This window comes from Cebus imitator, unplaced genomic scaffold (genome assembly GCF_001604975.1).
Source record: "Cebus imitator isolate Cc_AM_T3 unplaced genomic scaffold, Cebus_imitator-1.0 Scaffold174, whole genome shotgun sequence".
Lineage (NCBI taxonomy): Eukaryota > Metazoa > Chordata > Mammalia > Primates > Cebidae > Cebus > Cebus imitator.
Genome location: NW_016107489.1, coordinates 1,397,045 through 1,423,558, shown reverse-complemented (window position 1 = coordinate 1,423,558; position 26,514 = coordinate 1,397,045). Strand labels below are relative to the sequence as shown.

Here is a 26,514-nt window from a genome sequence, read left to right as displayed (position 1 = left end):
ACATTTAACAAAATCCAAGCAAAGAAGCCCTTTCCTCAAATGAAATCTTACTTAGAAGTCACACAATGTATATTTATAATTATTTATATATAACAAATAGAGGCAGATTTTTGGTGATTTCTGCAGCAGAGAGGAAAAGGGAATCAGAGCCCAGCCTGCTGCCTCATTTGTGACCCTTCAGAGAGCTCTGAGGAATCCAGATTCAGGGTGCTATATATGTCTGAGAAGAGGCTAGTGAGTGCAGAAAGAAATCCAGGCAAACCCCTTTCTCTAAGCCAAGTGCTTTGGCGCTGAGCTGTCTCTGCTGAAGGCAGTGTCAAATGCACTAAAGGCTTCTTATGAGTTTTCTATTTCACATAAAAGCTTCTTGTGAGGTATTGGTAGCACTGATCACAGGGTTCTGTGGAACACAGATTGAATCCACCACCTCCCTTCACATAACACCTAAGTCTTTCGACAATATGATTGCCATTCACTTCCTCAGCACCGTCTCTTGCCGTATCAATAGTTTCTTCAAACATTATGCAAGTTTATTGTTCAGGCCTCTTCCTCTGCCTGAATTAGCCACCTCCAGACTCCAGTTGTCTGTTAAGTACCTTTAAAGACAAATGCACATACTGAAGTAGCTTTACAGTTTAGCAAGAGAGACAGGAAAAATGCTATTAAAATTCAGTGTAAGTGTTATGGCAAGAGAATAGGGTAATGCAGGTGCACATAACAGGAGAACCTTGCTTGGTTTTGGGAGGCCAAGAAAAACTTGGAGCAACTGAGGTAGCTGAGAACTGAAGGCCAAATAGAAGTTAGTCAAGTGAACAAAGAGAGGAAGAAGTGTTTCAGGCAGAGCGTAGTGGCTGATGAGGTGAGGGGCACAGATGGAGTCTTGAAGCCCTGGTATGACACATTAAATAGTTTGGACTTGAACTTAAATGCACTTGAAAGCCATTGTAGTGCTTATAGCTAAAACAATGTGTCAAAATAATTCTTCAGGTACAGTGTGGAGCTATAGACTTGATTAGACTTGGTAGGTGGAGTTAGGGTAGAAGAAAGCAAGAATCGTTGTTAGAATCTGCCATATAATCCTGATAAAAGGTATAATAGCCTGTACTAAGCCAATGGCAGTCAGGATGAAGAGAAGGGGAAAGATATGGAGGGCTAAACAGAATCCGATAGGTGTGCTGATGGGTTGGATGTGGGAAGTGAGGAAAGGAAGAAAACATTTTGTTTAAATGTCTATCTTCACTTATAAATCATGAGTTTTGATTTGTGGTTTATAACTTGAGGGGTAAAATTATTTGTCATTCATTTTTGTATTTTTAGTGCCTCTCAGGGAAGAACAGAGTTGGCACAGAATGTACGTTTGGCAAATAGAATGAATGAATTTTAGAAGTGGGGAAGTTAATCAATGACATCTTTGCTGCCAGTATCCACACCTTTTCCTCATCTTTTCCAGTGACCTTGTCCCATAAGAATGCTATATTCTCATGTCATCTCATTCCTCCTGGTATAAAAAGAATGAATTCAAATTTAATCACCCTAAGCAACAGGCTATCATTCATAGGCACATTGGCATTAAGGAAAAAAAACAAAAAAGAATTCCAGGGAGAGGGCAAGGTCTAAACAAACACAATTGACCACCAATAATAAGACCTCAAATATAGGTTGAGAGATTTAATATATGTAATCCACACACGCATACACTCAACCAACATATATTGAAGACCTGACACAGAGTACCAGGTATCGTATAAGCACTGAGGACACAGTGGTCAATGAGAATGATTCTGGTCCTTGACCTAGCGGATGAAGAGGGGGGGATATGCAAATTCACGTCGCAGGGGAAGAAGCCTGTATCACTTACATGCAAGGCTAGTCCTACCTAAGCACATCTTTCAAACTGTAGAGGTTAGCCTTTAAATTAAAGTTTTATTCATTATTGTTAGGATTATTTTAATTCTCAGAGCTGAATTTCCATAGAAACAGGAAACCTAAACATTAAGCATGAACTCAAGTATACCAAGTGGCAAAATATAATGATGTTCCTTATTTGGAACTATTCTTCATTTACTGTGACTATAACCAGGAAGTCATAAGGTCCCCACTCAACCTCCACAACTGACATATACCTACACAGCGAAAGTACATATAATTTGATTGTATGTAATTGCAGCAGTTTCTGAGATGTATAAAATATTTAAGAAAATATATTCAGCATCTTTAAAATTCTTAAAATTACAAATATCAAATCTCATGTTGTTACAGAGAATATCAGATCTCATTGCTTGTTATAGGGAAGTAATTTTCAGCATTTGTACAGTTCAACGTCAAATGAGATACTTCTTTACTTAAATTCATTTGTTTTCTTGTTTATTAATATTTCTCTCCACTAGAATGTAAACCCTATGAGAGAAGAAATCTTGCCTCTAATTTTCTTTCCATCACCGGTGGCCAGCTCAACTCACAAACGATATCATCATCCATTCAGTTTTTGTTATCTTTTATTTCCTTCACCTTCTACAACAAATCCATTAATAAGATCAGTAGCTTCTGGCTCCAGTGTCTATCCCAGCCCATCAAAGTCTCTCTGTCTCTACAACTACCACCTGTGCCCAGGGCACTACCACTTCTACCCAAACATGTTGGCTCACGGGTTCCACTCCTGTTTTCTCTAATATATTCTCTAGACAGAAACCAGAGTTTCTAACTTTTAAATTTAAATCAGATGGTATCAATCATCCCTTACTTAAGCCCACCAAGCTTTTCCTATGTAATTTAAAATAAAACCCAAACTCCTTACCTGCCTTACAAAGTTTGAACTCCCACTTATTCCTGTGCTCTCATCTTCTACCACCATCCCCTAGCTCTCTGTCCCCTAGCGTCTTCTACTACTGTGCCCTACATAACTAGCTGCATCCTGCCTTCAGGTACTTGTTCTTAGTGTTTCCCCAGCTTTGAAAGTCTTTTCCCTCATCTTTTTGGCTCACTCCTTTCTGTCCTTAAGATCTTACCTTAAGTATCACCTCCTCCGAAAAGCCTAACTTGATTATTTAAAGTTGTCACCAGGCATTCATCACTATACCACCATGCTTCATTTTCTGCATAGCGTTTCTTACTATATATTTTGTATAGTCGTTTATTTTCTGTCCAACTTTCTTAGAGCAGGAACCTTGTCTGTCTTGTTGACCATTTTATCCTTAGTGCCTAGGACAGTGCTGAGCTCCTAACAGGCACTAAACAAAGAGTTGAATAATAAATGAATTATTCAATGAAGGAATGAGTGAATGAATAACAGTTCTTCCTACTTCAGATTGGGTTTGTCGATAATAAAATATATACAATTTTGCTGCCCAAATTTGAATTCTGGTAGCTCTAGCTTGAAAATCTTCTTAAATGTATACCTACAATTACTGGAATGATTTAGTACTGACAAAGGTTATGAGCAATTCTGTATGCAACAAATAATGCGAAATTGCCTGGAGGTACTAATTTTCTGGGGTAGATGATTAGTAATGCTGTTTTCTGACCTTTCCCGATCTACAATAATCAGCTATTACTGTTTATATAATTTCATAGCACTTGCACTCATCTCTTCCCAGGCTAAATCATATTTCATGAAATTAATTTGTGGTGAAAACTTATGACACATTTTGAGATTATTGGTGACATTTTATGATTTCATAAAACCAGAGCTGGAGCTCCCTGACTTAATGGTTGAACTGGTATTTGCAAACGGTATTTTCAGTCTTTTACACCTGCTCTCAGTTGTGGAAGTAAAACTGAGGCCTGGGACGGTAGCATAAAGGATTAAAGGCCCATTTGCTTACAAATATTTCCTTTCTTTCCAGAAGCCTGGTTTCATTTGAATTCATCATATCATTTTTTTTTTCTTTTTGAAACACAAAGAAACCTGCTGGGAATATTCTGAACCCCTCTGTGGTGACTGAGCAATCCCAAGCTTCTGGAAGAATTGGCAAAACACAAGCTACCTGAAATAATAAGAAGAAATTGTTGCTGATTTTTAACCTGTAAATTATCTTAGAATTTGGTTTCCCCAAATGAGTTATTTGCTTTGTGATGCTTGTTACTTAACTATATCAATTATATTTGAGAAAATGAAGGACAATGTGAAATGCTGAGATGTGACTTGTAACTCGGGCTCCGCTGAGATGCAACTTGTAACTTTGGCTCTGCTGAACTGTTCTGGTAGAAACAGGGACTCTGTGAAAGGGACTAACCACATAGCTTGACTGCCGGAGAGAGATGACAGTGCGTAATAGGCTCCTTATTGCAGAGAGCCTGTAAACGGACGTGTAATGGAGAGGCTTATTACCCAGATTCCTTTCCCAGGAAAGGCATGTTGATTAGGGCCCTGGAAAGGAAACGTGACCCTTATGGAGAGCCTATGAATGGACACATTAAGGGGTGCCTGTCTCTGTGGTTGAGAGAAGGTTGTAAAAGTCTGTCTTCTCCCACTGCTCCTCCAGGCCTGCATGGAGGCCCCTCCTCTTGCAGTTTTTGTGGTCAGGCTGGTTGTCCTGTGTCAGATCCTGTTCCCCTGCAGCTGTGAGCCCAATATGTTCTTGCTGATAATCATAAGTTTCTTTTTAACCTATAAGGTGTATGACTTCTATGCTGACACACAGAAAGTTATCTTTACATTGTTCTTCTTTTATAATATCATGTTGTGATTTTTTGTGTACCAGTTTTTGCAAATGTATTCTTTTTGTATGATTATCACTGAAACTTTGCATAACCTTGCTCCCCCTCCCCTATTGAAAGAACACAATGAAAAACTAAGGTTTTCAGGGGAATGTCAGACATCCATTGAGCAGCATTATGTGGTGTTTCCCCTGGGCCCAGCTTTAAGGAAAACTTTTCCTGTCTCTCTTTCTTTTTTACTGACCACTTGATCACTGAGAGATCTTAAACCCATGTTGATGTATGCGGATCTGGTCTCGCCAATAGAAACCCACTAGTACCAGTCATTCATTCATACTTTTATGTATAACGTTATGTAGGCTGTATGACTTCATTTTGAAGCATGGTAGGGTAGGTGAGTCTGAGGGACAATTACATGAAGGAACATAGTAGAGGAGGCCATTGGCATGAGGCAAGCAGAAGAGAGAAGCTTCTCCAGAAGAGAAAGGAGATCAGACAGAAAGCCAAACATGAAATCACACATCTTCCTAGGACACCTGTGACGACAGCTGCTGGAGGCTCTGGTAATAACTTCTGTCTATCTGGCAGCTCACTATTTAGAAAACACTTCAACAGTATTTTCTGTTTCATTCTTAAAATCAAGACATATTCCATGCAGATTATTGCTACATTTTCAAGTGAAAAAAACCTGAGGATTCGATAAATTAAGCAAGTTACTCAAATTCACACAGCAGATGATGGAAATAAAGATTATGTATTAGTCTAATGGCTCCTGGTCTTGTTCACTACCCATTTACAAGTGTTATTTATGCTGTTGTCACTGGTCCTTCTGTTGCAGTTGTCCGGCAAAGCTCCAAACCTGATGGAACTCAACCCTCTACCTTCTTCACTGACTCTTTCAGAAATTAGTGGAGAAAACCCTCAAATGATGGAGGTCACCAAAAATTCATGATCTCCAAATGGAACACAACCCTTCACCCTGCTCAGCTTGCTGTTCTTCTTTGTAAAAAGATATTCTCCAATGCTCTCCCTTCCATCACTTCCAGAAAATATGTTTGCCTCATATTTCCAAGAGAAAGACAAAGCCATCTGATGTGAAGTCTCTTAAATTATGATGCCAGATTTGTATACCTTACTACATGCAAACCCAAGGTCTCCTTTCTATTCCTATATCAGTGGAGCAAGAGTTCCCTCTGATACCAAAAGTCTATCAATTCACCTTTTTTTATAGATCGCATTGGATCATTTAATCTCTCTTTCTTCTGCATCTTCAAACCCAGTGTCTACTTAAGTCATCTCTGAATATTCCTCTTAGCTTTTAAAAGATTGTCTTGACCTGGTATCTCCCCTTGGCTACTGTCCTATCTTTTTCCTCATTACCAATCAAGCTTATCAGAAGATTTGTTTATACAAACTCTGTCTATTCTCTACTCCTTCTTTCCCAGTCTCTCTTTATCTCAAAGGCCCTACCAAGAAAAACAGAAAATGGTCCTACTAAATTCACCAGTAACCTCAATTTGGCTAAATCTAATGCAATCTCTATAGTCCTCATCTTGGTCCATCTCACAACAGGAAGCCCAGCTGCTCACTCCTTCCTTGAAACACTCTTCTGCCTTCTGTGCCTCTGCCCTCTCCTGCTTTCCTTTCAACCATTCTGGCGATTTCTTTTGTATATTTCCATTTTAGTTCTTCCTCAACCTATTACTCTTCATACTTAAAAAATAAAAACAAGGAAAACAAAACCAACTATACTTTATTTTGCATGCTTTAGGCTAATTGTTATAAATTTAAATAGTGGCAAAGGATATAATTTCTGACCTACTGTGAATTATAAAATTTTATTTTATTTTCACAATTACATTACTATTTCAAATGTACCCAATGGAATGTAAATACATACTGACTTGAAGTCCATGTTCACAATTTAAAATATGAATAAACAATATTTTCTTGAGCAGTAAAAAAAAATTGCATTTTTCTTTTCCTCCTTGAACTTATGCTTCCATTCTATTTCTACTATGAAGTTTTATTCCAATATACCATTATGTTAGAACATTTTCTGTCAATCAACCTGACATATAAAACAAAAACGCATGTACAAATACAAAGCTGATGATTTTCCTCCAAAATTTTCTTGACCCTAACATTCTAAAAAATAAAAATAAATTTCTAAACTGAGTTTTATGATTATTAGTATTATGCAATTTATCAAAATCACCAAAATATATCATGAAATTCAATTTATAAATCTAAAACAATAAAAATACAATTGTATTGGGGATTCTTTTCTTAATGGAACAAGTAGAGTTTTTCAAAATTAGCCTATGTTTCCATAGATTAATATGAATTAAAGTTAGACTAAGACAAAATTTAGAATTTCTTTTTTCATTTCTACATATGTAAGTGCTCGGAAATCTCATTCATATCAACAGGTAGATGGGAATGGGAAGAAAGCTAAATTCCTTCCAAGTTATATGTTCTGAATTCTGTGATCTATAATTAAAGTTACCTGAATAACCTATCAGTTAGCTGTTGCTTTTCAATTTTGTTAAAAGCAAAGAATTGGAAACCACATGATTTAACAAAATGATTAATTACCCAATCATTAGAGTCACTGAATTTCTCATGCCAGGCAACAATATTTAAGATTGTTTCTTTATACCTAGGACAATGGAACCATAGCAGAATTTAGGATGGTTATTTATTTTTTAAATGTGAAAATAGCAATGAAATGAAAAAGTGACAAAAAAGAACTATCATAAAGCTGCAGGATTCTTCTTGGGCAGGTCAAATCTAAGATTTGGATATTAAGTGCCATCAATTCACCTATGTACTCTTAGAGGTATGCATTATTCAATTTAGAAACCTCTGCTCTAACCTACATTAAAAGTTGAAAATATCTCAGGACTAAGTCCTAGCTTCTCTTTTCTTTTTATTACATACTTTTTCTAGGCAATCACATAATTCACTTGGTTTTAAAGATTTCCAACGACATTCCAGCCAGATCTTCCAGGGTTTCATAACCATGTTCAACTGCCTATATGATATCTCCATTGGCATTCCTCATAGGCATCTTAAACTTGACATTTTCCAAAATGGAACTATTCAACACATCTCCCAACTTTACCTCTCCACCATTCCTTTCCAATTGTCATACTCCATAGCTCAAAGTCATTCTTTAATGATTCGATTAGATGGTGAACTCTATGAAAACAAGGGTAGTATATACTCAGCACCTGATATGGGGTCCAAGACAGAGAGGGTACAGATGATTTATTTGAAGGTATATCACTTTCCATTACATCCTCTTCCAATTAATCATTAAAATTTATAAAGTTTGCCCCTTAAGTATATTTCAAAATAGGTCCATTTCTCTCAGTCTTTTTGCCAACATCTTAGTTCAAGCTACAATCCTTCATGATCTGAATTACTATAATAGCTTCTTTTTTGTTTGTTTGTTTTTGTTTTTGTTTTTGAGATGGAGTCTTGCTCTCTTGCCCAGGGTTGAGTGCAGCGGTGCAATGTTGGCTCACTGCAACTTCTGCCTCATGGGTTCCAGCAATTCTCATGCCTCAGCCTCCCAAGTAGCTGGGATTACAGGCACCTGACCCCACGCCCAACTAATTTTTGTATTTTTAGTAGAGACGAGATTTCTTCATGTTGGCCAGGCTGGTCTCAAACTCCTGACCTCAGGTGATCCACCTGCCTCAGCCTCCCAAAGTGCTGGGATGACAGGCGTGAGCCCTGGCCATACAATAGTTTCTTAAACTACAAGAACTCTTATCAGCTAAGCCACATTTCCATGGCAGAGCGGCTTTTGTAGATAACAATTTAGTTTTGTCATTTCCCACATTGAAACATTCAAGGTCTCATGGGGCTTTCAAAAGGATAAAGAATATAAATTACTTACTATGGCACCCAAGGCTCTCCATCCCTGATTTCTCATGGTGACCTCTACACCTTCATCTTGTGCCTGTCTGCACTCTCTCACCACCTCTAGTCACAATGACCTTCCCTTTTCCTCCTCAGGGCTTTGGCCATGAACTCTCTGCCTGAAGACTCCTCCAGTTCCATTTATGTGGCTAACAGTTACCTTTTATGTCTCAGCTTAAATATTACCTCTCTGTAAGGCTTCCCCTGAGTATCTCAGGCTAGATTTGGTCATCCTATGACAAACTTTCACAGCACTATGTACTTTACATTCATAGAACTCATTTCAACCCTCAACTTAGGTTTATTACCATGTTGGACTGAGAGCTCCATGATGACAAAGATACTGATTTTCTTGTTTCCTTCTTTTTTCCCAACTTTCCAAGTGCCTGATGCACAGCAGAATACTTAAGAAATATTATAGGGACAATACATAACAACAGTTTGGGAATAAAAGATCCTGTGTCAGTTTAATAAATACTTAACTTTATCCCTTATGCTTATTATATCACTTAATTTCCCACTGACAGTGAGTTAGCTCACTCAAGATCTATCTCACCACATTTAAAATCCCAAAACTACCTTCTCTGACTCCCCACATACAAAAAACTGACATGGCTCATATTCTTCTCTCTCTCTCTCCCTCTCTCTCTCTCTTTTAGACAGAGTTTCGCTTTTGTTGCCCAGGCTGAAATGCAGTGGCATGATCTTGGCTCACCTCCGCCTCCCGGGTTCAAGTCATTCTCCTGCATCAGCCTCCTAAGTAGCTGGGATTACAGACATGTGCCACCAGGCCTGGCTAATTTTGTATTTTTAGTAGAGACGGGGTTTCTCCATGTTGGTCAGGCTGGTCTCAAACTCCCGACCTCAGGTGATATGCCTGTCTCACCCTCCCAAAGTGCTAGGATTACAGATGTGAGCCACCTTGCCTCGCCTGGCTCATTCGTTTCTAAGTCAGGTTTGCAAGTTTGATGCTGCACTCTGAATGTTACAGAAGTGAGAATGCAGAGGTGATAAGTTTATGGCACATAAAGCATACTCTCACATAAGGCACAATCAATCAATATGAGATGCTTTGGAATGACTTTGTAAAATATATATAACATTATTCTTATTATATATATTATTATATATACCTGGAATAATCACTATCAAATAGATTGTGTTTTAATAATTTTATTCAACATGGACATAGATAGAGGAAACAGATAATAATTCATTCTTTAACTCCTTGTTTTCTGAAAGAAAGCATTGCTTCAGGATGGGTGTGGTGGCTTACGCCTGTAATCTCAGCACTTTGGGAGACCAAGGCAGGTGGATCACCTGAGGGCAGGAGTTTGAGACCAACCGGCCAACATGGTGAAACCCCATTTCTACTAAAAATATAAAACTTAGCTGGGCATGGTGTTGGGCACCATTAATCCCAGCTACTTGGGAGGCTGGGGCAGGAGAATCACTTGAACCAGGAGGCGGAGGTTGTAGTGAGTTGAGATCACGCCATTGCCCCCGCAAAAAAAGAAGAAAACATTGATTGCTTCTTTTTTTTATGGTCTGCATTCCTCCATTAATTTACTAATAAATCAGACCATAATATTTAAAAGTGTTAATGAAGGGTAGGAGAAGAAGAAAAATTATACCAACACTTTAATTATTAGCAGTATCTTGTGTATTTTAAATTGAGGTTCTGATGTCTGTGTCCGAAAGAACAGACTAATTTGCATAATCAAAAAGGATTTGAGTCAAATTCAGATAACATGAGTCTTTACAGGTCAATTCTAGGTCACTACGCAAAGGATGACTTATATACTGTCTTAGTTCAAAATGTCAGAATAATATTGATATTGAGTGTTATCACCTCTCCCGAAGCTGGTTTTAATCAATGAAAACTGTTATTAATTCAATCAGCCACAATATTAAAAAAATACTTCAGGTCTATAATTTAAAAAGCAAAAACAAAACAAAAAAAAGTAACAAGGAATACTGGAACCGGTTAATCTCAAACCCAGAAATAGTAAGTAACAACTAATCAGCGAATAGTTGCCCTGATACTCTCTAATAATTGTCAGATTTTTAAATCCTTTCTACAAAGATGTTCATTACAATGCAACAAACAACTTAAATACCCAAAATATGATAAAAGTTAATGTTGTATCAATATGACATGAAATTATGCAACTATTTAAACTAATGTTTACAAAGTATTTTTAAAGCAAAATGCCTGTGTAATGGCATTAAATGAAAAAGGCAGAATAAATTTCAACTATTTAAAAATACGTGCTGAATATGAAGGAGTATAATAGAGGCTGTTGGTGATAAGACTGTGACTAATTCTAATTTACTTTCAAATGTCTACATTTTCCAAATTTTCAATAAAGAACATCCCCCCCCCCTTTTTTTTAATGAGACAGAGTCTTGCTCTGTTGCAAGGGTTTTTGCTCCAGGCTGGGGTGCAATGGTGCAATCTTGGCTCACTGCAACCTCTGCATCCAGGGTTCAAGAGATCCTCCTGCCTCAACTTCCTGAATAACTGGGATTAGAGGCTCCTGCCACCATGCCCAGGTAATTTTTGTATTTTTAGTAGAGATGAGGTTTCATCATGCTGGCCAGGCTGGTCTCGAACTCCTGACCTCAGGAAATCCACCCACCTCAGCCTCTCAAAGTGCTGGGATTACAGGCATGAGCCACCTCTCCCGGCCTATTTAATCTTTATCATCTTCTTAGATGGGTTTGTGTAGTGACCAACACACCAATCCACACTGATCAGTCATTTCCTGAAGAGCTAAAAGAATTTGGGTGCCACTTTGGTGTATTTGTGCTTTTAATTTTTAATACTATGACATGAGATGTTGGTAGGGCTTTGTGTTCACAGATTCTTAAATATATGTTGAGTTATTTATCTGAAGATAATTGCAGCCATGTGCTATAGTGAGAAGAATATGGATTTTGGAGTCAAACAGACTGAGTTTGAATTTCGTCTCAGACACTTGTAAATAATTGAACCGCTTTATACCTCCATAGGTTTATGGAAATACATTTAATAAATGGCAGCTGTCATTAATTCTAAGTGTCTGCTATGGGTAAGAGACATGCTAGATGTCATAAAAAATAGAATAGTAAATGAGTATCATGGGATAACAGACATATAGAATGGTGGCATATTAAGGAGACTTAGAGATTCCCATGTTTCTTCTCTTCAGATTTAGCCATCAAGAAAATAACTAAATCAGTTGCTGGGTATGGCGGCTCACACCTATAATCCCAGCATTTTAGGGGGCCAAGGCTGGTAGACACCTTTGATCAGGAGTTTGAGACCAGCCTGGCTAACGTGGTGAAACCCTGTCTCTACTGAAAATACAAAAATTAGCTAAGTGTGGTGGCAGATGCCTGTAATCCCAGCTACTCAGAATGCTGAGGCAGGAGAATTGCTTGAACCCAGGAGGCAGAGATTCCAGTGAGCTGAGATTGAGCCACTGCACTCCAGCCTGGGTGACAGAGCAAGACTCTGTGTCAAAAAAAAAAAAAAAAGAAAGAAGGGAAGGAAGGAAGGATGGAAGGAACGAATGAAAAGAATTACAGTCATATAATGTAAATAAATGTGGTATCATTAAGAAAGGAAAAATTGCTCTAATTATTTGGGATGAAAATCACAATTAACACCACAAAAGCTAATACGAGAAACTAAAAGCTAAGAATTCTGCCAGTCATGGTCACAGTCTTATTGTTTGAATGTGTCCCCAAAAGTTCAGGTTTTGGAAATTTAATTCCCAGTGCAACAGTGTTGGGGGGTAGAGCCTAATAACAGGTGACTGTGTCATTAGAGCAGAGTCCTCATAAACGGATTAATGTTATACTGGGAGCTGGTTAGTTATTTCAAGAGAGGGTTGTTATAAAGCAAGTCTGGCCTATAGTGTCTCTCTCTGTATTGTGTACTGGATCCTGCTTCTGCCCTGCCCTTTCACCATGGGACCGCCTATGTCAGACACTGGTGCCATGCTCTTGGACTTGCCAGCCTCCAGAACCATGAGCCTAAGAAATGATTTTTCTTTATAAATTACCCAATCTGTGGTATCCTGTTACAGTAATAGAAAATAAAGAGAATAGATTAAGAGAATATCTATTTATTTTTACTGTACCTTAAGACTAAATAAATACAGTTAACATTTAAGAGATTAATGCTCACTAGTGATTGCTTCATGGAAAGTCCACAAGGTCCCTGGGAGGAAATCACGTAGGCTTTACTCTCATTCACCACAACAGACATACTGGGAATTCCTTGACCAGAGGGCTGCAGCCCACTCCAGTAGATATGGGAACCTTTCTCTCCAGTTTATGTTTCTAAGTGTTGATAGTGACAGCAATATGAAGAACCCTGGACTCAAAAGTGACCAAAGAATAACTATTTGAAGAAGAAGTAGGTCGAGTTTGGGTGTACAAGTTGTAGTGTTATAAGCATGCACTCAGGCCTCTCATGAAATAAGAAGGAGCTGGGGCTAGAAAAAAAAATGCATAAACTGGGGACTGTGGACTGCTGTCCCTGCAAAGAAATTTCCTGGTGTAGAAATTTGAGAAATTCATAAAAGTTTATGTTCTAACTTGGTTTTCTAGCCTCAGCTTCCTCTGGGAAACTAAAGTGCAATGTGTTCCTTTGGAATGGAATTGGGGATAATGGCAGGGAGAGTGGAGGGTATTTTGTGGATAAAGGTTACTCGGCTTAGACTGGGTGGTATGAGGAGAAACTTCTCTCATAAGATAGGCGAGGTTTTGTTCCACTGTTGCCACAGTTTCTGAAAATGTCAAGGTGGGCCTGGTGCTTACCATTTTATAAGCTCAATGAATATTAAGTAGTAACAAAGATTCTCTCCTTAACCAAACTCGAGTCAGGCTCCTCTAAGCCCTCTTCCCAACTGGGCTTTCACCTGGGGCTTCGGTGTCTGTCCTTCTCAGGTCTGTACTTCTCAGTTTTAATAAGAATTCTGTTAACTTATCTTTTTATAATTTATTTTATGGATACATAATACTTATACATTTTCTGGGGTACAGTTTAGAGAGAATCCTTCATCACTGATATATGATCACTCTGGCCCACCTTTAGTAAGTTGACTTGAGCAAGAATCCACCCTTACTCCTGATGTTTCCTCCTAGTAATTTTCTATCCACTAATCTCCACCCAGCTCCTTGGCTATAAATCCTCATTTGTTGATACCATATGTGAAACTGAGCTTATTTTTATAGTGAGGTATCTTTTTCTCTACTACAACAGAGCCTGAATAAAATCTGTTTCTAATAATTTAACTATTGCCCAACTCTGATTTTCTGTGACAGTGCTCTAACATCTTTATGATTTGGGCATTTAATTGTTAAGCTAATTTCCAGTGACTTGATGTTTGTGCAAAGCTTACCACATTATTAGGCCTTTCTAAATAATGAGACAATTTCTGAACACAATAAACTGCTCAGAAAAACCAATTCTTGAAAATAACTAAGATTACCATTGAATTAGATACCAGCAAATAATTTAAATACCTTTTCCACCTCCCTTTAATCATTTTCTTTTGTCTAGAGCCCAAAGAGCTGTTTGATAAAATCAATATATAGTTTCAGAATGTTAGAATGACAACAGGTCTTCAGGAGAGACTATTAGAAATAAATAAAAACAAATGCCTTATCACTGCTTAAAGCTGCAACCAGTTCTTTGGTATGTGAATCTAATGAGGAGTGGATCTTCTCAGAGCTATGAGTTTAGTTAAAAGCATTGATTTCCTGGCCATGATAAGAGCATTCTGAACTTCTCAGGTTGTCAATAAATGTCAGATAATTAGAATATGATTTTAAAACAAAAAATTCCCCAAGATCCTGTATAATATTCATTTTATGGAGAGAGATGCTAATGTTAAGAAGGTTTTTTAACCTTTCCAAGGTCTCATAGCTAGTTAGTGGCAGAAATTCCCATGTCTCTTGCCTACATTTATGCCTACATTTTCTTCTAAGTTCAATTCACTAGAGCAGTACGTCTTGTTAACTTTTAGTCTAAGCTGGAAGTTTAGGTCTAAACTTACAAATAATTCCAGAAATTGTATCCTATACACAAAGCAGGAGCTAGGCTTAAATCAGAATATTTAGATTCCTATAAAGCCACTCGTAAGGGATATGAGCCATCACATCTATATCTTAGTAATCTCATTGTTCCTCTGTGAGGAATCAATACATCATTCTTTTTTTTTTTTCTTGAGTGTATTTGGATAACTGGACCTTATAAAACACAATCTGAATTAATCCCCAAAATTATAAAGCATATTAATAATTTGTTTTTGACTTTTGAAAACAGAAATGCTATTTATCAGATAATTTTTATGCAATGTTAATATTTTAGCAGCTGAAATACAAGGTCAAACAAATCTGTTTAGAAAATGGGAGCACATTGTGATATTTGCTTGTTTAAAGATTACTTACAACATACAGACATGGAGCCCCAAGCCAATGGTGCTGCCTACTTGGTTATATTTAAGAACAAACCAAAAATCTTCTTTAACAGATTCAAGAACTTGAATAAATTCAAGAGCTTCAAATAAATTTTATCTTTAAATGAACAACAATATGAAGAAGCTGTGAGCTTTCTTAAACAAGGAAAAAAAATCTTAGATTTGTAAATGGAATATTTATGCCAAAAAAGAATGATAGGACACTTCTGAAGTAACATCTTTATTGAGATATGATTCACACACTTTAAAATTTGCCTTTTTAACGTATATAATTCAGTGTTTTTTCAGTACAGTCACAGAGTTGTCCAATGGTCTGTACTTTTTTTTTTTGTTTTTTTTGAGACAGGGTCTGGCTCTGTCGCCCTGGCTGGTGTGTAGTAGTACAATCGTGGCTCACTGCAGACCTGACCTCCTGCGCTCAAGCAATCCTCCCACCTTAGCCTCCCAAGTAGCTGGGGCTACAGGCACGTGCCACCACATCCGGCTAATTTTTGTATTTTTTGCAGAGATGGGGTTTCACCATGTTGCAGAGGCTGGCCTTGCACTACTGAGCTCATGCAATCTACGTGCCTTATCCTCCCAAGGTGCTGGGACTGCAGACATGAGTCACAGTGCCCAGCCTAGAACTTTTTTCCTTACCCCAAGAGAAATCTTACATCCATTACTAGCCCCTGGCAACCACTTCTATTTGCATGGATTTCTCTCTTCTAGAAATTTTGTGTAAATAAAATTGCATAATATGCTACCTTTTTTGAACTGGGTTCTTTCACTTAGCATGTTTTCAAGTTTCATCAATGTTGTGCCATGTATCAGTACTTCATTCATTTTTACAGCTAATAATATTCCATTGTATGAATATTACGCAATTTATCCATTCACCCTTCAATGAACATTTGGGTTGTTTCTAATTTTTGACTATTATAAATAATGGTGTTATGAACCTTAGTGTATAAGTTTTTGTGTGGACATATGTTTTTCAATTCTCTTGGGTATGTGCGAGGAGTAGAATTATTGGTCATGTGGCAATTCTATTTTTAGCTGTTACATGAACTGCTAGACTGTTTTCTAAAGTGGCTGCAACATTTTACAATCCCACCAGGCATGCCGAGGGTTCTGATTCTCTACATCCTTGCCAACACTTATACTGTCCATCTTAGTTATTATAGCCATCCTTCTATCAAATGGTATCTCCTTGTACTTTTAATTTGCTGTTCGCCAATGAATAATGATGCTGGACCTCTTTTTATGTGCTTATTGGCCATTTGCACATCTTCTTTGAAGAAATGCATATTCAAATTTGTGGTAGGGCATCCGAATGATGCCCCCTACCTCAAGAAATTAATGTCCCAATTCCTGGAACCTGTGAATATGTTACCTTATATGGCATAAAAGACATTTCAGATGTAATTCAGTTAAGGGTCTTGAGATCAGGTGACTTTCTTGGATTACCCTGGTGTGTCCAATATAATCATAGGAGTCCTTATAAGAAAGAGGTGGTAGAGTTATAGTCAATGAAGAGATAGGATGATGGAAGTAAAGGTTGGACCACTGCTCTTTCAGGATGGAGTAAAGGGTTTTGACTCAAGAAACTCAAATGACCTTTAGAAGTTAAGAAAAGGAAAAGAAATAAATTAACCCATACAGTCTCTGGGGTTGCCTGGTCAACAATTTGGGTTTATCTAAGTGAGTCTGATTTTGGACTTCTGACCTCCACAACTGTAAGATAATAAGCTCACATTATTTTAAGTCACTAAGTTTATGGTAATGTTTTACAGCAGCAATAGAAAACTAATATGAAATCCTTGACCATTTTTAAACTGGCTTATTTTTCTTCTTACTGTTGAGCTGTAGGAGTTTTATTATACATTCTGGATATAAGTCATTTATCAGACATATTATTTGCAAGCATTTTCTCCCATTCTGTGGGTTATCTTTTAACTTCTTGATAATGTCCTTGGAAAGCACAAAAGTTTTTAACTGATGAACTCCAATTTATCTATTTTTTTCCTTTGTTGCTGATTCTTTTTGCGTCATATAAAGAAACCATTTCCTAAGGCAAGATCATAAAAATTTACGCCTACATTTTCTTCCAAGACTTTTATAGTTTTAGCTCTTACGTGTAGGTCTGTGACCCTATTTAATTAATATTTGTCTAGAGTGTGAGATGAGGGCCCAATTACATTCTTGTGCAGGTATATATCCAGAAGTCTTGATACAATTTTCTAGAGAAATAAAACAAACAAAAATCCAACAACTTATGTTTGCCACAAAGCTATTAATATTTCGGTTAACTCATAGGTGGATTTCTCCTATCAGAATATATGGCAGTTGACAGAAATAGGAAAACTTCCGGAGATGCCTTTCCAGCTGTGAAAGACTGCTTGTGGGTGCCTGATGTTCTACCAGATATGCAGCTGAAATTATTCTTCTTGTATAGAAAGTTTTCTGTGTAATATAATGCTAAATTGTTGGGGACTTGTCCATTGTCAGTCACCATAGAACCATTTGCTAGGTGAATTTCTTCTTGTCCAAGTACTGTATCAATACAGTTAGGGCTGATAATATAGATAGAAAAAATCAAAAGAGAGGGTTGTTACCCTTCAATGCTTTTCATTTTTTGTTGGGAGAGATGAAAAAAATAATCCATAAGAGTAAGTCCATTGAGATTTGCATCATATATCTTTCTAAAGAGAGTGCTGGTATCATTAAAGTCTCCCTTCTTATAAAGGTCTTCCCATTCAGAGCAACAGCTGGGCTTGTGTCCTGCTTTGACCCAAAAATAAAGTTTACTTGGATTTGAAGGTACTAAAAGCCTCTGCCTTTGAATAAAACATTTACCATGATCATAATCATTTAGTGCAACAATCAGTTAGGGTACAGTGGAAATAGATGAGTTGGATACGGTGACTTGTGAGGTTTTTTTATTTGCAATCACCTAAGCTCATGAAAGTTCAATATGGAGAGGTACTCTAAGAATTTAGCAATCTCTTAGGCTATTTCCGCTTCCTAGAAATATTTTACTTCCTTAAACAATCAGTAAGTGGGTCTTGGGAGTAAGTGTCAGACTGTGATGCCTGGAAGTTACTCCCTTTCCTCTGTCTGGTGCTTGTAATTTGCACAGAAAAAAAAATAAGTAAAGTTGAGCATTATCTTTTCCATTTCTAAGCCTTCATCTCTTAATGATTACCGATCACTTTTCTTCCTTCTTTTCCTTTCCTCTCTGTGTTTCTTTTTCCTACCCTCCCCTTCTCTCTTTCTCATCATGTTCTTATTTTAAAATCAACAGTGAGTTAGTAGATACACATTAATGAAAAACCAAAGAATGAATTGACAAAGGACAGCCAAAAGGACAATGTTGTGGTTTATACACAAGGACTGCATTCTGGAAACATTGGTCCTTGACCTTTCAACTTTGTCAGTACAGTCAAATCTCAGTATAATCATTATTCTTATTTGAAATAAACATATATGTTTTATCTGGTTTTTTATGAGGACAAAGGCAACCTTATCTGTAAACAGACACCGAAGTAATAAATGAAGCAATGGATTTAAAGGAAAGAAAACTTTTTTTCCCCTAAATCTTGTCTGGGAGTAGAAATGATAGTGCTGAAGGCTAAGAGATTAAATTGTGTCACTTGTCAGGAAATTGGCAAGCAGCCATCTTTTCTGCCTGTTTCTACATGCTGTCTTTGTGCTGTGGATGCCTTTAATAAATGCACTCTTGTGTAAAATGTCATTGCTGCATCGCCAAGTGGAGGCTGTCATGTGATAGTTCTTCCCCAGGATGACTTATCAGTATTGGTCCTTGGCAATTATGGGATTTCAAGCTACACAGAGGGCATTTTTAAAAGTAATTCAAATACAAGTGAAGAAATACAAATCATTCTTCAAATCATGGAAGTATGTCTATTTTGGTCTGAAAGAAAACCTAATGTTCTTTTCAAAGAGTGCTTAAAGACAGGTGATCCTTTCAAATCTTAATGACAACTCTAGAAGACAAAATACAAATGACTGGTAACATTTTTTTAAAAGTTCCATCTTCCTCTTAATCAAATAAATGCAAAGCAAGGAAAATGCCATTGTTTGTCTTGAACATACATGTATGCCAAAATTACAAATGTGAAACCACATGCGACACTGACAACATATTGTGTAGTAGGACCTCTCCAACATTGTTGGCAAAAGTAAGATTTGGTAGAATATTTCTGGAAAGAAATTGGGTAACCTGCATCAAAAGCTTTTAAAATGTTCATTCTATCAGGTTGAGAAATTCTATAGTAGAAATAGATCCTAAGGAAATAATGAGGTACATGGTTAATAATGTTTTCCAAAAGATATCTACATATTTAAAATGCTGATGAACTGGAAATAAATTCCTAACAATGTGAATGTCTAAATATGCTGCTTTATAGCAATCAAATTATTTGCAAAGGATTTTTTAATGATACAGGGAAAGGTCGATGAAATAAGGCTAAGTGAAGTTAAACAAATACTAAATATCCTACAAAGTATGATCTAAACTAAATTTAAAAGGCAAAAAACATCAGAAAGACATGTACAAAAAATGTTACTAGTCATCAGCTTTGTGTAGTGTAAAAATCAATGTGCTATGTTTTGCTTAGCCTTTGTCCCTCTTCTTTATATTTATTACACAAAGGACAAATATCATAGCCATAAACACACATGCCCAAAAAGTTGTGCTTAAAAAGAAGTTCTACCAGAACATGGACACTGTCCAGAGAAAGTCATCTAAATCACCAGTGTGCTCTTCCTGCCTTGCCTCTTGACTTAGCCCTCATCTCACATTTTCCCTGCAGCTTCTGGCTGTCTCTCTCACTCTAGCTTACATTCACAGCTCCAGCCAATAGATATAACAACAGGTCTCGGTCTCCATCTCTGCTGTTCCTCCACCTGAGGGACTAGATTCCTCTCTTTTACTGGTCTGGGCCCACTTCCTGCTTTTGATTGATTGTGCTTGTGGCCTCTTGCCTTTAGGTATGAGAAAGTCCCAAGCCCACTCATGAGGCCTAATCAGCGTTTCTGAAATTTTGGGTGTGACAGTGTTACTGGCGACCTGTAACAGTAAGCTACTCTGCAGCTCAGTTGAAGGGAATTTTAGGGTCCAGAATTTATATGTCTATATTAGTTTCCTATTGTTTCATGACAATTTAACACTAATCAGTTTAAGACAACTTATTATCTCAGAATTTCAGCAAGTCAGGAATCCAGACGTGACTCAGAGAAGTCCTCTACTTTGGGTATCACAACGTTCCATGCACTGATGTGTCAGCGGGACTACATTCCTTTTGGGAGCTTGGGGTTCTCTTATAAGCTCATGTAGCAATCTGCAGAAATCAATTCCTTGTGACTGTATGACTGACACCTTCTATCTTGCTAGCTGTAGGCTGGGGACTGTACTTAGTACCAAAAGGATACCTTCAGGTCCTCGCTATATGGCCCCCACCATAGGTTCTCTAACAACTTGGAAGTTTGCTTCATCCACGCCAGCAAGATAATCTCTCCATTTTTAAAAGTCTGATTGGATAGGTCAGTCTGAATCAGGAGAATCTCCATTTTGATTACTTCAAAGTCAACTGATTAGGGAACTTAATTACACCTGTGAAGTCCCTTTTGCCATATAAAGTAGCATAATCATGGAATAGAATATGATCATATTCACAGGTCCTGTCCACATTCAAAGGAAAGAGATTATACAAGGATGCAGGTTACTGGAGGGCATCTTAGAATTCTGTCTACCATACTGCCCATCCTTGGCTGCCACAGAGGTGTGGCTCAGGTTCAGCATTCTGCTAAATGGCTGGCTCTGCAGATAACAGAGTTATGTTGCAGGCCTTGCCTTTTACACAATTCCTTTACAGCTACTATTTCATGTATTCTTACTACATCTTCTTGAGATATTTGTTCCTATCTCCAATGTACCAGTGAGGGAACTGAAGAACAGAGAGCTTAAAAGGGTACCCAAAGTCACATAGCTAGAAAGTAGTACCTGAAACCTAGGTCTTTGACTCCAAAAGTTGTGTTCTTTCTCCTACATCTCTTTTTGGGGCAACAACTAAGACTGGAGCTTGATTTGAAGTCTGATCTACTTAGGGAGGAAGTCACTTCTCACTTTATCTGTGTCTTTAGTCTGCACTCTCACTTTATATTGGCTATGATTTCACACACACAGGAAAGTTTTTCAGAATGACTCCAGGATTCCTAGAATGGCTTCCTAGAAAATTACCACAAACTGGCCAGGTGCGGTGGCTCATGCCTGTAATCCCAGCACTTTGGGAGGTTGAGGTAGGTGGATCATAAGGTTAGGAGTTCGAGACCAGCCTAGCCAATATGGTGAAACCCTGTCTCTACTAAAAAATATAAAAATTAGATGGGCATGTTGATGGATGCCTGTAGTCTCAGCTACTTGGGAGGCTGAGGCAGGAGAATTGCTTGAATCCGGGAGGTGGAGGTTGCAGTGAGCCAAGATTGCACCACTGCACTCCAGCCTGGGTGACAGAGTGCACTCAAAAAAAGAAAAAAAGAAAAAGAAAATTACCACCAACTTATCAACTTGAAACTATACCTGTTTATTAGTTCACTATTGGTGCATGTCATAAGTCTAGCACAGTGTGGCCAGAATCTCTGCTTAAGTTCTCACAAGGCTGTATCGAGATGTCTGCTTAGCTGCATTCTCATCTGAAGGTTTAGGGTCTTCTTCCAAGCTCATGTGGTTGTGTCAGAATTCAGTTCCTTGAGATTGTGGGACTGAGGTCTCTGCTTCGTTGTTGGCTGTCAGCTTAGGTGCCTCTCTCTGCTCCTAGAGGCTATTCTCATTCTTCCTTGCTTCATTTTCAGCCAACAACAATGTGTCAAGTACAGCATACATCTCAAATCTCTTTAACTTCTGCCACCAGCCTGAGAAATCTCTCCACTTTTAAGGGCTCATGTAATTAGACAAGCCACACCTTATACTCTCCCTATTTTAAGGTCAACCATGCCATGCAAAAATCACAGGAGTGACATCTCATCATAGACACAGATTCAGTGGATTAGGGGATAGAATCTTGGAGAGTGGCATTTTATTTTCATTTTTTATTTATTTTGAGATGGGCTCTCACTCTGTTGCCCAGGCTGGAGTGCAGTGGTATGATCTCTGCTTACTGCAACCTCTGTCTTCCTGGCTCAAACCATTCTCTTGCCTCAGCCTCCCAAGTAGCTGGGATTATAGGTGCCCACCAAAACACCCCATTAATTTTTGTATCTTTAGTAGAGATGGGGTTTTACTATGTTGGCCAGGCTGGTCTTGAACTCTTGACCGAGGCCACCCACCTCGGCCTCCCAAAGTGCTGGGATTACGGGAATGAGCTACCATGCTTGGCCAGGAGTAGTGGCATTTACAATGATGCTTACCACAGTGTGTCTTTTAAGTGTTGTTGTTGTTGCTTTTCTGCATCATAGATTGAAAGATAAAAATATGGACATTGGAGCCAAACTGCTGACATTCTAATTCCGGCTCCAATATTTACTAGCAGTACAAACTTGGGGAAGTTGTTTAACCTCTTAGTTCCTCAATTTTCTTATCTGAAAAATGGGGTAATAAATAATAGTATGGGTTTTACTGAGTCATTTAACACTTTAAATGAGCTACTGTGCCAGAAAATAACTTGTCACAGTGTAAGCAGTATGTTGGTCTTTGTTATTATTATTATTGATCTGATTATTACATATCCACTAATTTCGAGTTCATATTACTACTCTCCTTAGAGCAAATCCATCACCTTATTTCTCCGGATTTTAGCTTCTCTGTAAATTTTGCTATTATTTAACTGTCAAAAATATAACATATCTAGTCTGTTGGGCTGCTACATAACAAAATATCATAAACTAAATGGCTTATAAACAACAGAAATGTATTTCTTATGGTTCTGGAGGCTGTGTAGCGTACAACCAACACAGTGGCAGATTTGATATCTGGTGAGGGTCCTCTTCCTGATTCATAGATAACGCCTTCCAGCTGTATCCTCACATAAAGGAAGGGGCAGGCAGCTTTCATGAGGGCACTAATAAAAGCCAGGGCCTCTCTTACAAACACATGCACGAGGAGTACTCGTGACCTAATCATTTATCAAGGTCCCTCCTCCTAATATCATTAAGTTAGGGATTAGCTTTGAACATATGAATTTTGGGAAGATACAAATATTCAGACCATAGCAATTTATAATGCAAAGGATACATCTAAAAGAAATTTAAGAGTCTCTAACCTAAAGTAAACAACAAAGGATTTGTTTACATAAAAGGAAACTATGTTTATTTATAGAGTTTCTTTTAAGCAAAGGAAACATAGCAGATTCAGTTGCTTACATTATAAACTTGAGACTAGAACTATAGAACCGTTTTTAGCGCCATACCTATTTTTTTAAATGGTCTTTAATTACATGTTATGACCAAGAGAAAAAAAAATTATGTAAAAAGGTAGGGACAGGAAGCTTAGGGAAGAACGCAGAGAGTGAAAGGAGACTGTGGAAGGAAAGGTAGAAGGTGTAATAGGAAAGGGAATAGAGAAGAAAAGAAAGGAACAGAGGCAAGAGGAGAGGAAAAACTACTTAGAGAAGGGGAAGGTAAGGAAAAAGGAGAAAACGGTGGCAAAATTTATTGAGTACCAATTAGGTGCCTGTCATAGCTAAGGAGTTAGGTTATCTCACCTCAGAACATCTCAGTGAAGTAGGTATTACTGTTACCACTTTACAAATGAGAAAATAGTTATTAAGTGAGTTTATTGTCCAAGGTCAATTATGTTATATACAGAAGTTAGAACCCACATCTTTCCAGAGCTAATTATAATGTCCTTCTCCCATGTCCTTAAGGACTAATGATGAAATAAAACATACTCCTCACGGCCTGTTGGTCCAGCCTCAGTGTTCCTGTCATACTGAGAAAAGATTTAATCAGGCTTAGTCGAGGCTTTGCTGTTACTGTCTGTTAGCATTACCTACGCATCTTAATTATTTGAGTCAGGACATTTGGATTTTATTTAAAGAGGATCCCAAATGATTTATGTCCCAGGATAAGTCACTCCTCTGAGCTGCAGAATCCCCCTCTATAAAATGTATGCCTTAGACTAGACCACCTGCCAAATGCTGAAAATCTATACTTATTAGGTGTCTTCACATAGGCAAAGGCTGTAATGTGGATTAGAGAGTAGGTAAATTTTGTTGCTCTAGTTAGAAGCACTGTAAAAACTTCTGCAGGTTGCTCATCGTGCAACCTTAGTAGGCAATATTCATACAGAGTCATAGGCCATGGCCCCGGCTCCCGGAAGCCAAAATAAAAACCAATGGGTAGAGGTCAAAAAAAGGAAATTGTGGCTCAGTAGAAAAATAACAAACTGTTATGTTCAGAATTACCTCTAAACATTGTAAAAAACATTACCTTTGGGAGTTTTAAAGCAGACAACACATGATGTAGGAATTCTACCATTGCATTTGAGTTTAGAGAGTACCTAAGTAACGTTCAGAACTGGATTTTTAATGTGGTCAAAGCTAGCTGGGTGATCTTCTTAAAATCATTAAGATGTAATTTTCTGAGTTATTATTACTATGGCTACAAAAATAGTGCCGAACTATATGGCTACTGAGGTAAGAGACTGTGTGTGTGTGTGTGTGTGTGTGTGCGCGTGTGTGCGCGCGCGTGTCTACATCCAACATCACTCTATCTCTGCAAAACATCCTGCATATGATGAAAACTCAAGAAATGTTAGCTTTCATTATCATTATTATCTTTACAACTCTCAATGAAGTTTCTAGCACAGCAGAGCGTTGCTTTACCTCTGTAGCTGTGGGGCTGCCACAGTGTTTGCAGGCAAAGAATGCTGGCACTCCCAGAGATCTCACTTTTCATTCTTAATTGTAGAGCAAACATGTAACCTAAAATCTATTTCAAGCTTATAGCCAGAATTTGGTTAAAGGGTGGAGGTTTTCCCCTTCTTGTAGATAAACAGAGTGGTTAAAAATGATGATTATGGTCTGCCATAATATTCATTTAGAGATAATTTTTAAATTATCCTCTAAAAAATCTATTTTAAAATAACTTTAAAAATGGACCTTCTTTAGGGTCCAGTGTTAGCAAACAGAATCCCCACTATGACTCACAGAATTATACAGCATCTTTTTCAAACCTTTCACTCTAGCAGGTATATGTCCTCATTGAGAAATTAATTTAGTTAATTCAGCTTAAAAATTCCACTGTCAAAAAGCTTATTTCCTGTGGGAGTATCTTTTTTTGTTGATAAAAGACGCAGATGAACCTGAAAAAAAAATGTGAGTCTCTTCCTCAAGCTGTAAACATGCAGCTGTCAAAAGTAATCACTACATCACAAAAACTGGATAAGGAATCAAAGTATTTTGGTTGATTCATAAGTAAAACAGCAAAGAAGCTTATTTATGCTTAATGAAAAAAAAGACCGAGGAACTACTACGAAGCTTACATTTCTCCTACTTAAGTCACAGTCCTCGATGTGGCTCCATGCAAGCTAACGTCATTCTTACCTACGGGACTTCACTTGCATTATTTGATAAGACTCGGTCCTTGATTAAATTTGAGTCAGGCTTCTCTGGATCCTATTCTCAATTAGGCCTCGACCTTAGGCTTTTTATTTGGCCTCTTTAGCCCAGTTTTAGCAAGAATCCTCCTGAGTCAGTTTTCAAAAATCTCTCTCCCTTGGTATCTGATCAAATTCCTTATCCCATACTCTTGATAATTTATCAGCCTGGACTGCCTTCAACAAGAATCCTGCCAAGTCCCTTTAGCCAGAATTCCCCTTACCCTTGACTTTTTGTCTCAGTAATTTTCCAGGCACTAACTGCCACCCCTACTCCACAGCTCTTTGGCTATACGTCTTCACTTGTGCTTGTTGTATTCAGAGTTAAGACCAATCTCTCTCCCCTGCTGCAAAATCTCCATTGCAGTGATCCCTCCTGAATAAACTCTTCCTTACAGTCATTCACAAGTGACATAAATATTTTTTATTTAACATATCCTTCCTATGTTACCTCCCACATTAATTTTCACTTCTTCCTCTTCTCCACTTTATTCATTTATTTATTAAAAAATTCCTTTCTTCAGCAAGAGTTTATTGTGCCACTTATACATATGTAACTGCTTGGCCTGAGGGGATTCACAACCTAGTAGAAGTGCTAAAATGACATTAGGTCATGTTATTCTTCCTGAAAAATCTCTCCTAATTTTTCCAACCTGTAGTGCCTCTTAGCTAAGGTTTTGATCTCATAGCATTTTATGTTATTTACCCAATGAGGGTAACTCTTATTTCCCACAATTAAGTTCTTTAAACAAAGTGGCCCAGCTCAACTAACTACTGCTATCACTGAGAAGTACCTGGCTGCAGTCCCTCCACCAACCTAAACTCACCATGTGCTTTTTTTTTTTTTTTTTT

The 26,514-nt window shown here is 37.8% G+C and overlaps 1 protein-coding gene across 28 annotated transcripts in view; it reads right to left on the bottom strand.

Moving 5' to 3' along the window:
- The window catches only part of DLG2 (discs large MAGUK scaffold protein 2), a 1,831,252-nt gene that overhangs the window by 593,345 nt on the left and 1,211,393 nt on the right, over positions 1-26,514 (bottom strand). The gene's annotated exons all lie outside the window — the stretch shown is intronic.